Here is an 8,345-nt window from a genome sequence, read left to right as displayed (position 1 = left end):
TATTGAAAAATATTTACATTTTAAATTGTTGCATCGTAAAAAATTACCTTGTTCTAATGTTTGTATTGTTAACAGATAATTTCATTATAAAAAACTTAAATGGTAATAGTTTAGTTGTATAAATTAATATAATTGTAATATCAACGGATAATGATAATTTAAAGTGGGCAGAAGTAGGGTGGTAAAAATGTCTTTCTAAATCAAAGCAATTATTTATTAATGCCCTAGCTTGAAAAAAGGGCAAAATCAAACGCTTCGGTACACAGGAATGAAAGCGCATTTTAACAAGGAAACATTTCTGTACCATTCCATGGGTTGACTAATAGGAAGTAATGGTAAGACTGCTATCTCCAGAGTTAAATCCATAATTGGTTTGACAGACTTTCCTTTCCATTATTCCATCTGCCAACCCCTTCAAACCTTCATTTTTATTTGTCTTAACGTTGGACTTTATCTTGCTACAACGGATCTCATTCAAAGACTGACTGCCTCGTTTTTATTCAAATTCGTTAAGAATGGTATCTTGCATCAAGTGGGTATTTTGAGTTGGTCTTTTCCTTGTTAACCGCATTCAATTGCCTTTGATATCCAGCCTATCTACGTAGAACTTCTTCATTATTTTTTTTTCTTTTTCCTGTGTGCATTTCATTTTCATTATCTATACGCATCTTTCTGAACCGCTGTCACTATTTTTCATAAATGCAAGGGATATTTCCAATTAAAGTATTTATGATCTAAAACTATGGAGTAAAATGGTATCCAATGAGAGAATTTTCATTTTGAATAAACTGAGTGAACGCCCTTACATTTCCATCAAGGCTAAATAAAGCATACTACTGTACTTGAAAGTGCGGAAAAGTCTCGGTGGCTCCTAATAGATGTAATTTCAACTATCCAGTTTTCGGATTTATTCAGCATCAGGAAATACATTAATTAAAAATACTTTTTTTCCATTAAATAAATCAATTTATTTAGTGTGTGTTTATTTAAGATCATGACTTCGTCGATCGACACCCTCACCGTTCAAATAAAAATTGAAATAGCCAAACTTTACATATTGTTTCCTCCAAAACACCCATTTGACCACCGAAATCATTAAAATAACGATGCTTCATTAATGGAATCATTAACAGCTCAGGAGTAACCTGCGAACTATAAAATAACTCAAAATCGAAAAAAATATCATAAAATGCAGTCTGTCAAAAAATAATATAAACACTCTTTTGATCTAAAAACGAATTCATATAGCCTAGTAGTCTTAAATCATATCTTTCCAGGTCTTTCTCCTAGTTGCGAATAGAACTGGAGGAAATTGGCGATTTCAGGGATTTGAGGAACAGCTGAACAATAAGGTCACATATTGATTTCGTTAGAATTGGATCTCATCCTCAGCCCCTGATTATCGCGAATAAAAATATGACGAGAGAGCAAAATAAAAAGTCTTTCCAAGTGTATTTTTTGTCTCGTCTCATCATACCGTGGGCAGCGTGGTTGATATTAGGCAATAAAAGAGGCACTCAACTAACTTTCCATCCGATTCATTCCGAGAGAACCAGTGCATCATCATCACCCTTCGATCTTGAAGACCTATAAAGTCCGAGACTTGGCCCTCCACAACGCCTCGAGGTGGATATGGGGAGGGGACGGCAAGGGGCCTTCATAATCCACAGAAATGGCATCATCAAACATATCCCCTGGTTCCTATCCTTGCCCGGATCACATTCTCTCTCTCTCTCTCCCTCCTCTCACTCACTCCCTCGAATATCATCCAATTCGCTCGATCGATCCGTAGCTCGAACCTCCCCCTTCCCATCCCAGGACTGCATGACACTCACCACTAACCCGTTCTCCTTCTCTTGTTCGTCTCATCGCTTTTCGCATCCTCCACTCCCCAGCCTGCCTGCCTCCTCTCTTGAAGAAAGTCGTCCCGACTGATTCGACCTCTCTCACCCCTTCCACCGACACCATCCGCAGGCCTTAATTCCATTCCGGATGATTCCCTTGCGGTGGTGGGCTGTTTGTTTCCCAGGTTCCTTTCCACCCGCCCGTTCCCACTCACCTCGTTTCTCCCATCCGCGCCAAACCTATGTTTGTTTGATTTTTTTCAACGGTATTATTTTTTCTCAATGGAATGGATCAGTTTTCTGGAGTGAGATAAATGTCTGATTTATTCGTATCAATAAGCAAAGTGCTCGGAATTCTAAATAGTATCTTCCCACTCAATGCATAAGACAACTTCTCCTTATCCCATTTTTCTGCTTCAATAATTTTGTCGATCAAATTATTCTTTCAGCCTCGCCACAATTTGCGGTTTAATCACTTTTACTATATCACAAAAGTGAAATTAGTTATAGATATTTATAAATTAAGCTTTGCGTAAAAACTAGACAGATCTGGGTGTAGCTGTCGTTTGAAATCTAATATTTTTACCTATAAATGTATTTTTAGAGTCAAATGTTGATTAACTTTATCTATGACTGCATCAGACGAGTCAAAAAAGTTTGGTGAGTTCCTTTTTATTTGTGCATTAAATTAGGAATGACCATGAAGTAAGTTTAAATTTTGGTAAAGACTTAAGGTGTCGCGTGGACATAGTAGGGTTGGGTTCGTGGAATCAAAGAGTGGCATTCATTGCTATACATTTATTGGACTTACTACACAAGGAGCCCGGCCCGGAAGGAAGAGGAAGCGTAGAGACAGCAGCAGGTTCGGCCTCCGCAAGAGAGTTCCACAACCTTTAGTGTCACCGGTCACTGCCCTGTTTTGCTTGGGGCGCTCGGGGTTTATATATGAATTCCCGGGTATAAAGACCGGGCGCCGAACTCCGTATCATTAGCTGTAGGGGAGAGAGCAGGTTAACCTCGGTAGTGGGTGACTGTGTCCAGCCACTGTTCGCCAAATTTGCTATCGCGGATTCGGCGAAAAGGACACTAGCTCGCATGAGTTCTTCTAGATGTCCGAGCATCATGTCCCCGCGACATTGTGTATTGAGACTGCCATCTACATGGCTTTTCCGAAACATCAGAACTAGCATCATGTCCCCGTGACATCACCCCGGCTTTGAAATCAAACTGTGAGGCCCTTAGAAGTCAACCTTGCTTTCTCCCCGATACAATAAAATTAAAAAAAGACATACATATATACAAAAATGATTACATAAGGTAGTACTTGCGAGGAAAAAAAATGGCAATAATAATAAAATAAAAGTTCTGTAGACATTAATCACAATCGACACACCGTATGGAAAATCACATTTGTGGTCTATTCCAACCTTAAAAGTTCATTACATCAAAATAATTCCTCTTCACAGTTCCCATCGCAGTAGAAATAGTTCACTAAATCCATAGTCACAATTTTTATATTACAAGAATATGTCTTGCCATAAATAGTTCACTTGCATAGTTTATCACGGCATACACTTTATCATGGAACATTTCTGATACTGCCTAGTGTAGGAAACAGCGGCACATGGATTGTGGTTAACTGGGTCGTCACGTTTCCATGTATATTCACAGGGGGGTGGCACACGATTCACTTTTACACTCGGTGATTTTGTCTCGAGGATCGCGTCGCAATACACGGTCTGCTTTGCGCTTGCAATGGACATAGACAACGACCGAACACAGAGAGCCGAAGATCACCACAAAAGATGAGATTCCTACGTAATGAACGCGCTTTATGTCCAAACCCAGGGGGGACAGGGACTTAACGTTTCTTTCTATATCGGACAGGGATACGATGGGTACGTTATGAGTATCTAATTTTGCGATCGACTTTAAGAGGTGCTCAAGGTTGGCGTCGTTACTAGCGAGGTTCAGGTATCGGTCATCAATAACACTTTCATTTATCATTGGCAGTGGTTCTACTGAAATATTTGTTTGCAAGGAAGTACTTACACAGTGGAATTCAGTGAAGGCGGGTATGTAATTTACTCCATCGCTGGCCGAACACCCAGATGCAAGAGTTAGGGTGCCTTGCTTACTGATGGATAACTTGGAGTATTTTTGAGGGCAGTCGATAGATAATTCGGTGACGCTACTGAGGCTAAAGTGCCACTTTCCAGGCGTTTCGCCCTTGATAAACATTGCAAATGGAGACTGAGCTAATCCTATCCGGCAGTTCTGCTTTATGAGCTCTCTTTCCGGAGAAAAACGGCAATGTTACAGGAGCGGGAGTTAGGAGTTAGTATTGGGTAAGCCTGAGGACACACGATCATGCTTTCAGTTCTACATTGCTGTGAGTAGTCGTAGGGTAAGAGTACTAAGTTGCTCTGTTCCGTTGAGACGGCCAGATAAGGCGAGTCAGGCTGTATGAGGACAGATTTATTTTCACCATCGGTGGTCGGGAAAGGTAGCGCTCGCAACACCTTGAAACTCATTCCCTTTTGCGTCAACGGCAGTATTATGAGTAATTTGATGTCGCCCAACCGCCGGATCACTCTCACGCTAGCAATGTCGTACATGATCGCGATTTTGTGGTCCAGATCGCGGGGGAGCGACCAATCGGGCAGCAGCGCTCCGCAAATACTTTTCAGGATACCCTGGAACTGGCTGGGAGGGAGTAGGGAAGGTATGAACTTCCCAGCCTATCTAACTTCCTAGCCAATGTACGAGGGTCATCCGGAAAGTAGTACCCGTTCGTGAAATAAAGACACAAAAGTAAATATTAACAAACATAAAAAATTTTATTTGAAAGAGGATACTTTAAACTACTTCTCAACATAATCTCCAAGCAAATTAAGGCATTTGTCATAACGTGTGACAAGTTTCTGTATTCCTGCTGCATAGTCCTTCGCCGCCAGCTCATTGAGATACGCGAGGGACCCATCTTGCACAAATTTTTGCATAATGCAGATGGTGTTTAACAATTTCATGAACAATTGTTCGAGAAACATTGGGAAAATGCTCACAGATGTCATCAATTGTGACGCGCCGATCGTTCCTCACGAATTCGTCAACTGAGCTCACCAGTTGGTCTGTAATGACAGACGGTCTCTTCGAACGCTCATCGTCGTGTGTGTTCCCCCTCCCCATGTTGAAGTTGCGACACCACCGCCGAACAGACGACTCGTCCATTACATTGTCTCCATACACCTCCTTTAATTGGCGATGAATATCACATGGGCGAACGTTTCTTGCATTGAGGAATTTAATCACTGCCCTCACTTCACAACTGGCGGCGTTCTCAATTTTTTTAAACATTGTAAACAATCACAGAAACAACACAGGCAATGCTAGCGTCACGCAACTTGGCTCAGAGAAGGCAGACAAGCCACTGAAGCTATCTGACCTGTCCAGCGGCTACTCGCGTCGTCAGCACTTCATGCGGCACGAACGGGTACTACTTTCCGGATGTCCCTCGTATATCGCTCATTTAGGGCATGTTCGGTGCGAATGGATAACCCTTCTATTTTCTTATCTAATGTTTGTATCTGATGGTCGGTCGCCGTGCCTGTAAAGTAATGCACTCCGTAACCGACCACGTCAAACAATCCTCTGCCCTTAAGAGTTGCTTCGGTGGCTCCAATTAACATTTCTAATTGCCTTTCCAAATTGTTTAAGTTGAACCGTACCCTTTGTCAGATATAGAAAATTATATTAGAAAAGAGATATTAGCAAAGTGAAAAAACATGCTCGCGTTTGGTTGTGCTGTTAATTTTAAATTAATCTCATGGAATTGGGTGTTCTGTCGTTTAACTATGTCCGCTGCAGCTGTTAGCTGAGGTATGTGAAGGTCAATGTTCACTATCCATTCACTCACTATGAAGTACAATTGTCCTTACGGGACGAAAAGCAGACCATAGGTGTTTGCTCCACTCAACAGTCCTATTGTCACTAGACACACAGTCTGTACGGTAAGGAGGTCCATGGTTTCTATAGGGAGGAAATTAAAGGTTAGATTAGAATATATAGTTAATGCGGTCGCAGAGCTCACATGGCGATCTCGCGATCTCCTTTATTTTGTTGGATTAATTGTCTTTTCCGTCTTTTATTGAGAATACGTCGCCTACGCTTATGCTCTTTCCGCGACGGGGGGTATTCCCTCATTTTTTCAATTCCGGCCGGGGGACGAGGCGCTGAATCTTCCAATGTTAAATTTGAAACTGCAGTTTTTAACACAATGGGGAGGGGGGGCAAGTTGGAGTTTGTGGAGTATTCACCGGCTTCCACGTCAGCGGTTGGTGGACTGCTTTGTCCGTCGAAGGGTGAGGAGCCAGGAGAGGAATCCCCTCCTCTCTCTTCGTTGGGCGGGATCTCCGGTGTTGAGAGACTGCGACCCGGCGTGGGTGTCGGTCCATCCGCCTGGGCTGGAGGCGACAGAGGTGGGCTTTCATCCCACCAGGAGTGGCCATCGGCCGCCGGAAAGCGGTCGTAGATTGGAGGTGTCTCGCCAAACAATTCTTTGATCTTCCTTGCTACCTTCTTTCTCCGTAGCAATTGTCTTACTGCTATTACTCGGGCCATACCTAATAGGCAGTTACAAGGGAGGGAAGTAGGGTGGACTAAGGGCGTATCCTCCCGGGCAGGGGCCGCAAGTCATAAAATTTTTCTGACGATGGAGGATGATTTTGGAGATTTTGCCCTTGAGGAGGGTCGGTCAGTGAACCATTGGTGATTTTATCTGGCTGCGGAATGTGGACTTGATTATGGGTGGTCTGGGCGCCTTGCTCTGTCTCGAACTCGTCAATCACGCGTCCTGCTTGTGCGTAATTAGGTGGCGGTTCGGGCTCTGGTGGTAGTGGAAGCAAATTCCTGTGGTGCGCTGTCAGAATCCTCCCATCCCGGATATTCTCAATGTCAAAGGTCACCTTACTTCTAACTTTGACTACCTTGTAGGGGCCAACCCACTTCGAAGTAAACTTTTTTGACTGCCCGGGCGTAAGTACCAAGTTGCGCAGCAACACGATTTGCCCGTTAAGAATAGGCGGCAACCGTAAGTTCCTATTGTATTTATCATGCTCATTTTGTATGTTACGCTGGTTATTCTCTGCCGCTTGCGCGCGCGCGATTTGGAGCCGGCGTTGCAAAACGTGATCGTACGGGGGTACCTCCGTGTAACACGGTGGGAGGGGTCGTAAGACATCATCCCAAGGCATATCCAATTCCCTCCCATATAAAAGGTAAGCAGGAGTTTGCTCTGTGATTCGATGTTTGCTATTTCTGTACACAAATAATGCAAAATTTAGTTGATCGTCCCAATCCGAGTGGTCTTGGTTGACATAGTGAGAAATAACGGCGGCAAAAGATTGGTGTGCCCTCTCCAGCCTACCATTGGAAGCGGGATTGTAAGGGGAGGTAAAAATTGTCTTTACTTTTAATAGATCACAAATTCGCCTCATAAGCTGTGATGTGAAATTGGCACCTCTGTCAGTGAGTAGGGTGGCTGGCACCCCATGACGGCAAATGATCTGCTCTACGAAGGCTCGAGCTACAGTTTCTGCGGATTGATCGATGATAGGTATGGCCTCCGGATATCTCGTAAGATAATCTTGACATGATAGTATGTAGCGATTGCCTCTATTGGATACTTTTAATGGACCAATTATATCCAAAGCAATTTTCTCGAACGGATATGACGCTTCGGTGACAGGTTGAATAGGTATTCTTTCCTTTCTTCCCTTTCGTTTCTTGCAGCTTACGCAATTACTAACGTAATTTCGAGTGTCGGCGTACAGCCCGGGCCAATTAAAATGTCTTTGCACAATATTTAATGTTTTGTCTATTCCTAGATGTCCTGCTAGGGGGCTGTCATGGCATCTTTGTAATATGTAATCTCTCATGCTTACGGGTGCACAGATGGTGTATAGTGGATCGGGGGTCTTAACGTGGATTTTGTAGAGTACTCCATGCTCGTCTAAGAGATAGTTGGGGTTTCGTTCTTCCGCTAGCGTACGCAGTGGTCGAAGTTCCGGACAAATTGACTGTTCTTGCGCAATCTTGGTTTTATCCCAAACTGGCTCGTATTCCGTGTCTTGATGGAGGGCATTTACTATTGGGTTCACTGCGCGGGAGAGAGCATCTACGTGCGGAATATCTTTTCCTGCATTGTACTGTATTGTAAACGAGTATTCGGTGAGCTCCATTATCCACCTAGCCAGTCTGGGTTTCGGCTCGGAAAGCGTAAGTAACCATCGGAGCGGGCTATGATCAGTGATTAAAGTGAACGGACGGCCTAAAAGATATACTCTGAACTTTCTTATCATATGTACGACCGCCAAACACTCAAGCTCAGTGGCGGAGTATGCTTTTTGCTGCTGTGTCAACTGCTTGCTGGCGCACGCTATCATATGCTCGCCATCGTCAAAATTCTGCGAGAGCACTCCTCCAATAGCCACGGAAGATGCG

Source organism: Hetaerina americana, unplaced genomic scaffold, assembly GCF_022747635.1.
Source record: "Hetaerina americana unplaced genomic scaffold, ioHetAmer1.1.p SCAF_14, whole genome shotgun sequence".
NCBI classification, from domain to species: domain Eukaryota; kingdom Metazoa; phylum Arthropoda; class Insecta; order Odonata; family Calopterygidae; genus Hetaerina; species Hetaerina americana.
This window is presented reverse-complemented; position numbering follows the sequence as displayed.